The sequence below is a fragment of the Schistocerca gregaria genome, chromosome 8 (assembly GCF_023897955.1).
Source record: "Schistocerca gregaria isolate iqSchGreg1 chromosome 8, iqSchGreg1.2, whole genome shotgun sequence".
Lineage (NCBI taxonomy): Eukaryota > Metazoa > Arthropoda > Insecta > Orthoptera > Acrididae > Schistocerca > Schistocerca gregaria.
The window spans coordinates 6,114,189-6,123,205 of NC_064927.1; the positions used below are offsets into that span (position 1 = coordinate 6,114,189).

At 48.6% G+C, this 9,017-nt stretch overlaps 1 non-coding gene across 1 annotated transcript; it reads right to left on the reverse strand.

Annotated features, from left to right (window-relative positions):
* Window positions 1-7,428: 7,428 nt before the first annotated feature.
* Window positions 7,429-7,501, reverse strand: Trnak-uuu (transfer RNA lysine (anticodon UUU)). Its single transcript has one exon. It is a non-coding gene; the product is annotated as a tRNA-Lys (tRNA).
* Between the last annotated feature and the right edge of the window lie 1,516 nt (window positions 7,502-9,017).

Genomic DNA, 9,017 nt, shown 5'->3' on the forward strand with positions numbered 1-9,017 from the left:
AGCATCTCCAAGCAGGAAATGGTCAACAGCAATATTCAGACGGTTTCGTACTACTCAATTGCTACACTAAAACGGTATGTTTCTTTTTCAGAACTGGAAAAACACGACAGTGACAGGATTCGAACCTTCAATCTTCGCATCCGAAGTTCGACGCCTTATCCAGATTTTTTTTTTTTTTAGCTCTCATTTTGTGTGCTTTTCTCCGTTGTATTTGCTCGGGGCTGACGTTGTAAGACATCCGATGAAGTTCATTGATGACCGATTAACTCAGTTTTTTTTTTTTTATGACAGAGGGTACGTAACCCTCTGACCGAACACGCTGAGCTACCGTGCAGGCAAAAATATCGTATTGTTCGTTTCATCTGCTCGTTGTGCACGTCGTAAGACGTCCATTTCAGTTCGTCGTTGATCCATTAACTCAGTTTTTTTTTATTGCAGAGGGCAGCTAACACTGTGACCGGACACGCTGAGCTACCGAGCTGTCGAGACCATTTCGCTAGTTAACACCGGTCTTGTTGTGTGTGTCTCAAGCTCAAGAGCATCTCCAAGCAGGAAATGGTCGACAGCAACATTCAGACGGTTTCGTACTGCTCAATTGCTACACTAAAACGGTATGTTTCTTTTTCATAACTGGAAAAACACGACCGTGACAGGATTCGAATCTTCAAGTCCGACGCCTTATCCATTTTATTTTTTTATTTATTTTTATTTATATTTATTTATTTATTTATTTATTTATTTGATGGAGCAGGGAGGGGGCTGGCGGAGTCAAGGTGGGCAGGGGTCGCGACCCCAGGCCTGTCCACGATGCCTGCCCCCTCCCATCCTGGGGATGTGATGTGGTTCAAAGGATACAGTTGGTGTATTATTGTGATTTTTTTTATTTATTCATTTATTTATTTTAAATTTTTTTTTTAACAGTGAGGAACAGAAAACTAGTAAGTGCACTCCTTGCGTCGAGTTGGGGACGCACGTAACTAAAACCATGCTAATAGTTGTAGAAAAAGGCATAAATAAAGAGAGCAAAGTGCGGGGCTAAGGAAACCATGAAACAAAACTGAAGGGTGGAATCCATACCACCATTAACCAGTGCTACATCTTGCACCGGATGGGATAACTAAAACTGCGAAGACCTTTTCGCACCGGGGACAAAAAGAAGGAACGGGACAAATACTACTACAGAGTGTGAGGGTTCACAACGAAACTCTCCATCTGCTGTATCATCCAGGTATGACTTCTCGTAATGATGATAGTAGATCCCACGTTGTACCGTGTAGTGTTCTATTATCGTATAGTAATTTTAGCTTCTCTTACCCGTGACGTTCCAGCTACGTGGAGGGTCGTGGAACGCACTCCACAAAAAATTGGAAAAATATTGTCGCTACTTTGGGTTACGGAGGATCTTGCAATGTCTTTCCTGCAAATAGTTCCAAAAGTCTAAAGTGTCCTTAGTGCCTTCTTGAAACAAATAATGCACTGCATGTCCACGAAGCCACGTCATTGCATTAGTTTTAGTCCGTGGGTAATACGTTTCATCCGGGTATAAGGTAGTCTTAGGGGCGATATGATTTGGCGTTACCGGAAGGAAGTATGCTGACATTTGCCTCACTAAGTGCCACACTGCTGTAGACTCGCCACAGCTAAGACGGTGTTCATCGTCTTGAACGCCACAGCTCGTGCACGTGGGTGAGTCTACCATGTGGATCGCATGTAGCCTTGATCTGGTCACCTGCTTACCGTTGACAGTGATATACCACATCGTCGTGACGTCAGTGTCTAGTGTTACGTGGTGAATTGTCCTCCACACTACCCTCCATTTGACGTTCGGGTGCTTCCTCTCCACTACGTTGTCGGGTCGTCCACGTTGCAGGCCCTACAAACCGTCTTTGCCGACGCCAGTTGAGTCGCTGGTAAGGCAAGTCGAACGTAACTGAGTTCGAGGTAAAAGACACCGATGTAGAAGAGCGAAGAGGGGACGTGGTGTATCGGCACAGGCGGCAACAGGGAGGGCGGTGCTAGTTCTTCTATTTACAAACTTGTCAGACTGTCCGGACGGCGGTGCCATAGTTTGACTAATGTGCTCATAAATAGGGCAACCGCTCTGTCATAAACGTGATAAAGGCCAAGCCCTCTCCGATCCGGGGGAAGGGTGAGAGTCTCACATTTGATCTTGAAAAGCATTCTAGAACTCACGAAGGACCCAAAAGCCGCAAGTATACGGCGAGCTAACATCACCGGTATAGGTAATATCTGGGCGTAGTGCGGAATGTGTGACGCTAAATGTGTGTTGACATACTGAGACCGTTGGACGATATCCAGGGCTCGTAGGCGGTTGTTGGCAATTCCAGTCCGAACATTTCGTAAAAGCCGTCGAAAGTTGTGAGCAGCAGTCCGTCGTATATCGTCTGTAAAATCAATGCCGAGACATTTCAAACTATCACTGAGCTGTAAGGGGGTGACACTGTTCTCAGACAATCCGACCCCGATGTTCATCGCCACAGATTTTGCGACGTTGATACGACTACCAGTGGCCATGCCATATTTCACTATCCAAGTTAGTGCGCTAGCGGTGTCGTCACCGTTGCGGATGACAATCAGCAGGTCGTCAGTGTACGCTTTACATCGGAAAGTGTGGCCTCGTAACGTCATACCCGTTAGTCGTTGGCGCAGGCCGCAGAGGAGAGGTTCCATGGCCACAGCATAAAGTAAAGTGGACAGAGGGCAGCCTTGGCGTATCGATCGAGAAATTGTGAGGGGCTGCGAAGGTCGGCCGTTGACGATCACCTTGGACGTCGCGCCACGGAGTAGTCGCATGACGACAGTGACGAATGGCTGTGGGTACCGCATATGTTGGAGGACCGCTTCCAAATAGTTGTGGTCCACTCGGTCGAAAGCTTGACTAAAATCGATGGCCGCCAGTGCACCCTTCAGACGACATGCCCTCGCCAGTGAGATCAAGTCACGATATTCGCTGAGTGCCGTTTGAATATTATTGTCGCCTCCCAATGACGTCTGATCGGGTGAGATAACATTGCGTAGGGTCTGGCGTATCCGCGCCGCCAACAGTCGAGAAAAGATCTTAAAGTCGCAGTTCAATAGCGTCAACGGGCGGTAGTCCTGCAGTCGTCAGCCACTAGACGGTTTGTGAATAGGAATAATCATCCCTTCCACAAGGGCCGCAGGGAGCGGCACGTCCGGGGTAGTAGTTCGCGACAGATGTCCGTCCATCGGGAGGCTAATAAATATTGAGAAGTCCGGTAAAATTCCAAGGGGAGGCCATCAGGACCCGGAGACTTGTTGACAGCTCCTTTTCTAATGGCGTTGGTCACTTCTTCTTCTGTAATTTCTTCCATCAAGGCCGCTTTTATTACCGGGGTGACGGTGCCGTAAACCGTCTGAGAGACGTCCTCCAGTGCTGTCGGATCACGGGTCTGAGCGAAATAGAGCTGGGCATAATGATTGTAGAACGCTGTGTTTATGTCTTGTTGCGTGGTGAGGCGATGACCGTCCTCCGTATCGATGAAGCGTATCATCGCCTGTTGGCGTCGTTTACGTTCACGAAGGACGTGGAACATTGACGGGTGTTCGCTAGGTATCCGATCCTGCGTCCTCGAGCGGATGACTACCCCCTCTAGGTGGCGTCGCATATGAGAGAGGATCTGAGCCTTGGCACGGTGGACCGCCGTTTGTCGTTCCGGAGACGGCGCCATAGCATCGCAGGTGCGCAAGACCCGGAAGTAAAAGTCGAGTGTATGTCTTCGCCAAGTAGCATGGTCGCGACCGTAGGTTATCAACGTTCGCCTCAGTGCCGGTTTGGCGCAGTCCAACCACCAGCGGATCGTTGTGGGATACGCACGGAGGCGATTTTCACACGAATGCCACGTATCCTCAACGGCTTGGCGGCAATCCGGGTACGACAGGTGAGCGATTTTTAATTTCCACGGGCTGCGGCTTCTCCACATTTGTTGCCGCCGCAGGGTGACGGCACAAATGTAAGCTGAGTGGTCCGAGAATGCTGCAGGCCACAGTTCCACATCCTGTGTTCCAGCGGCGAGAGAGTGTAAGACATAAATCCTCTCGATACGACTGGAAGAGTGACTCGTGAAGTGCGTGAATCCCGGTCGGTGGCCGTGAAGATGTTCCCAAGTGTCCACCATCTGCAGGTCTCGAATTAGCGTCTCGAGTACCGGGCACGGATTATGACGTGGTAGTTGGTCTCTGGGCTCCAGGACGCAATTTTAGTCACCTCCAAACAACAGACGATCGTGGGGGCCTTGGAAGAGCGGGGCGACGTCTTCCGTAAAGAATCGTGAACGTTCGCGACGTTTGTCCGTCCCGGAAGGTGCGTAGATATTGATAAGGCGGACACCCAGTACTGTGAGTGCCATTCCTCTTGCCCCAGGCAGAAACATCATATCGTCCGCCACTATCCCTTCCCGAAGAAGTACAGCGACACCGCTGCATGTTGGGGAAGCTGGAGAGACGCAAGCATCATAACCGTACATGCCTGGGAAGTCGTTGACGTACACTTCCTGGAGGAGGGCTATGTCGATGGAAACAGAGTTCAACATATCCTGAAGCAAGGATAACTTAGCGCGCGTCCGTATAGTGTTGATGTTTATAGTTGCAATGCGATAAGTTTGAGGTCTATCCACAGCATCCGTGTTGGCCATCAGTACCCTTGTAAGGCTGTCTCGTCACTCTAACTGATGGCGGGAAAGGGTCAGCACTGGTGGGATAAATTTCCCCCTGTGTCGTCCGACACGATGGGCAAGGAGTGTGCCTCACAGTCGTCTGCCCAGTCGCCATGAAATACCATCGGCTGTTAGTGGCTGTTAGTGGCTGCTGCGGCACTCGGCGCTGACTCCATCGGCTCTTCTGGCTGGGAATCGGTAGCGGCTGCCTGCTTGTTATCCTGCTGTTCTGTGGGGTCGGAGGGGCTGAAGCCGTCACCATGGCGATCTGTTGAGTTTGAAGTTACAGCGGACTCTGTACCGCCGGTACCGTCGTCGGAATTTCCACTGTCCATGTCAGACGATCGCTGCAAACACTCGTCCGATGGAGCACGCCGCTGTCTCTTGTGTTTTCGCGGGGAACGCTGTTTACGATCGTGTGCTTCAGTATCTGAATGTGGGTGGATTTCTTCAGCTGCTCCGGTGTCTGGAAGAAAAGCCGCTGTCGGCACAACCCGTGGGTCAATGTCCATCCTGGCATCCACGCCTTCTTGCAAGGTCGGTCGGCGATTATCATCAGGTGGGGGTGCCGTTGTAGAGACCGGATCCTGTACTGTAGAAGCCATTATGTTCTCGCCGTCGGGGGCGGCTATCGGACTAATTTCGTCAGTATCGGTAAAGGTTGCTGCCCGTGTAACTTCGGCGTAATTGAGAGGAAGGGTCGTCACCGTAGAAGGAGTCATAGATTCACCTGTCGGGATTTGAGTAAGCCGTCGTCGGGGACAATCCGAACGGACGTGCCATACTTGGCCACAACCAGAGCAAGTGCGTGGCTGACCGTCATACATAATGATCGCCCTACATCCGCCGATGACAAGACAGGACGGAACATGTTTGGTCAATTCAATTTTAATCTGTCGTACCCCGTTCTTAACGGGGTACGTTGTAAAGGTGGTCCATTTTTCTGCCATATGGCTGACCACTCCGCCGTAGGGCTGGAAAGCCGCGCCGACTACGTCCGGTGGTACTTCAAAAGGGAGTTCGAAGACGCGTATCGTACGTAGGCCAAGCCCCGCGTGATCGATAGAGACCGCCCCAATATGGCCATCAGGATGTTTGAATTTAAGACCGTTCGCATGTGCGCTCACGATTCTGTTGCACACCTCGTCATTTACTAGCTTGACGTAGACAACACTGCTCGTGATAGAGAGATGGATAACAATTATGTCTCGCGGGTCAATTTTAACGTCGTCACGTAAGAAACGTTCCACTTCAAAAGCTCGCGGTCGTGCATGATCGGGTTGAAAACTGATATTGATGGTGGTTTGTCTCTATGAATGTGCCATGGTGCGTCGGTAGTGACAACGCAGTAGTAAACAACTACGAGCACTCGCGACCACGCGGACGGGACGTAAACAAGACGTCCTCGCCGCAGCGCTGCGGAAAGCAGACTGACCATTAGGCCACACGGTCACTGACGACCAAGTATAACTTATATACGACTCATCTCGAAACGCTCACACCCCAGAGGAATTGTGTTTTCGTTCTACACAGACGCTGCCCCTTGCTGTTTCCCACCCTTTCGTCACATTCAACCTCTTACGAGACCGACCAAATATAGACTGGGAAACAAAACCACACACTTTGTGCATTCGCAATCGAAGACAGGGCGTCTCTCGCCGCATTTGCTACGATGGCCATTTGCTACTTCTGCAGAAGCGGCGGCGACGACGACGACCGAGAGACACTCTGAGATATATGAAAAATACATCTACTGCCTCGTCCCACATTATGCTGTACCGCTTTGACAAATGCTTTATCTGCGCCATTCGCCTTAATCACATCTGAGAGTAATTCTTAATAAAACGCCTGTCGCTAATTGTTCGTCATCCCAATTACTGTTTGCTATACGGCCACGACGCACAACTGATATCCAAAATTCGTCTGCCTCCTGTGAGAATCGAACTCATGACCCCTGGTTTACTAGACCAGTGTTCTGCAACTTCTTCTTTTTTTTTTTTTTTATGTGGTGAGAATGATTTTGCCCCAGTGAGTAAAACGTGTACCTCTGGTGGGACTCGAACCCACAATCCCCAGTTTAGGAGACCGATGCCTTATCCATTTTCTTCAACGCGAATTTCCGGTACCGGGAATCGAACCCGGGCCTCCTGGGTGGGGGCCAGGTATCCTAGCCACTTTTTTTTTTCTTTTTATCTTTTTTTCCCCTCCTCTGAGGATTGAACTCACGACCCCTGGTTTACCACACCAGTGCTCTGCCACTTTTTTTTTAATCTACAATCATCTATATGAAGGAGATTATAACTGAAAATTATCGCGGCTCCATTGCCTTGTGGTAACAGAAAAACCACAAAGAAGTGAAAGGAAAAGGGAAAATTAATCCACTGAGCTAAAGATGCGCGGGCTAGCGGTACTTTTGCGTACTTCGTCCTTACGGTCGTCTGGATAATCAGTCTTCAGCTGACAACACTTCATATTACCGACTAATATTTGCAGCTATGGCTACCCATTAGTGCTTGGCTACACATCTGACACGTAACCGCTGTGATCTCCAACCAACACCACTTGCATTTCAGAACATGTCTTTCAAACATGTCTACAAAATCACCTTCACCTTCAAATACAGTTTCCTTGCGACTGACGGAGACCTAGGCAAAGTTTATAGTTGCTATTTCCATTAATTCACGTTAATCAGAAAAATGGTAATTTACATCTGCAGCGGAACAAAATTCCGTTCCGCCCAGCGTGGGGCTCGAACCCACGACCCTGAGTTTAAAAGCCTCATACTCTAGCGACTGAGCTAGCCGGGCTGCCTCTGTGAATACATGCCGGGTACCACGTCACACAGTACTCGTTTGGGTTGGGTGGTCCCATACAGAATCTCTCCATGCTGCCTAATGTGTTCCTAACGTCACACTCGTCACGTACTTCAATTTTATTTCATAATCATTTCTGAGAGGTAAAGGAATTGAATGAAAACCTGCAGAGCTAGTGGCGTCAAAATTAACACACATACTGGATGTGACTCATAAGCCGAACGAGTTACTTTCCGGCGTTGTCTTAGATGTACAAGTGCCAGTCAAAACTCGCGGCGACGGCACTCTGCCGACCATTTCGCTAGTTAACACCGGTCTTGTTGTGTGTGTTTCAAGCTGAAGAACATCTCCAAGCAGGAAATGGTCAACAGCAACATTCAGACGGTTTTTGTACAGCACAATTGCTACACTAAAACGGTATGTTTCTTTTTCAGAACTGGAATAACGCAACCGTGACAGGATTCGAAAGTGCAATTTTCGGATCCGAAGTCCGACGCCTTATCCATTAGGCCACACGGTCACTGACGACTTAGTATAACTTATATACGACTCATCTCGAAACGCTCACACCCCTGAGGAATTGTGTTTTCGTTCTACACAGCCGCTGCCCCTTGCTCTTTCCCACCCATTCGTTACTTTCAACCTCTTACGAGAACGACCAAATATAAACTGGGAAACAAGACCACACTCTTTGTGCATTCGGAATCGAACGTACCTTGAGCATGCTATGCGTTTGAAGATGCGCGCTGGTAACGTGGGGGCACCATAGAGCAGGGACATGCCAAGCAACCATTTCCCGTATTATAAGTCCTCTTGATAGGAATAATAGAAGCTGCAGAAAACTTCTGGTTCTTACTAAATCTTTGTGCAGCTTTGATGAAAGATAATGCGAAATGAAAGTAAAGAAATGAGGATCCTCTTCTGGGTGTCGCACTGCGGAACCAAAAGTAAAGTGCTTTCATTGCAAAACGAAAAGGAACACCAAAATACAATTAAATGTTCGAGGCCGAGTGCACGATGTACTCTGTACCGTCTATTGATCCATGATGCAAATCACCCACATCTGACGGTGCGGAGCAGACCAATCCATGGAAACAATAACAATAATAACAAAGTAGTGAAAAAAAAGAAAAACTCCGCCCAATGGATTTAGAAACTTTAATTCTTTCATCACTTAAAGCAATAGTGAGAAAATATTGGAACTGGTCTTTATACTGTCGCAATTTCTTAATCGCATAGTACTCTTCGATGAGGTACATCTGATAATCGTGTAGCGTTGCCGTTGTATGGACGAGCATGTAATAGACGAACAGGCCCATGAGCCAGACATAACTATTATTCTTAGATTGAGGATAAAGCTGCCAGTCTGGTCGGAGCGCGTCTTGAAGTTGAATGGAAGTATCCGACGTCCTATTAATGACAGCGAGTTTCTTTCGTGTCCACTGCCATATCTGTGTTTGATCCCTGCAGTGGAAGAGATGCGGCAGGGTTTCCACTAGGTTACACTTGG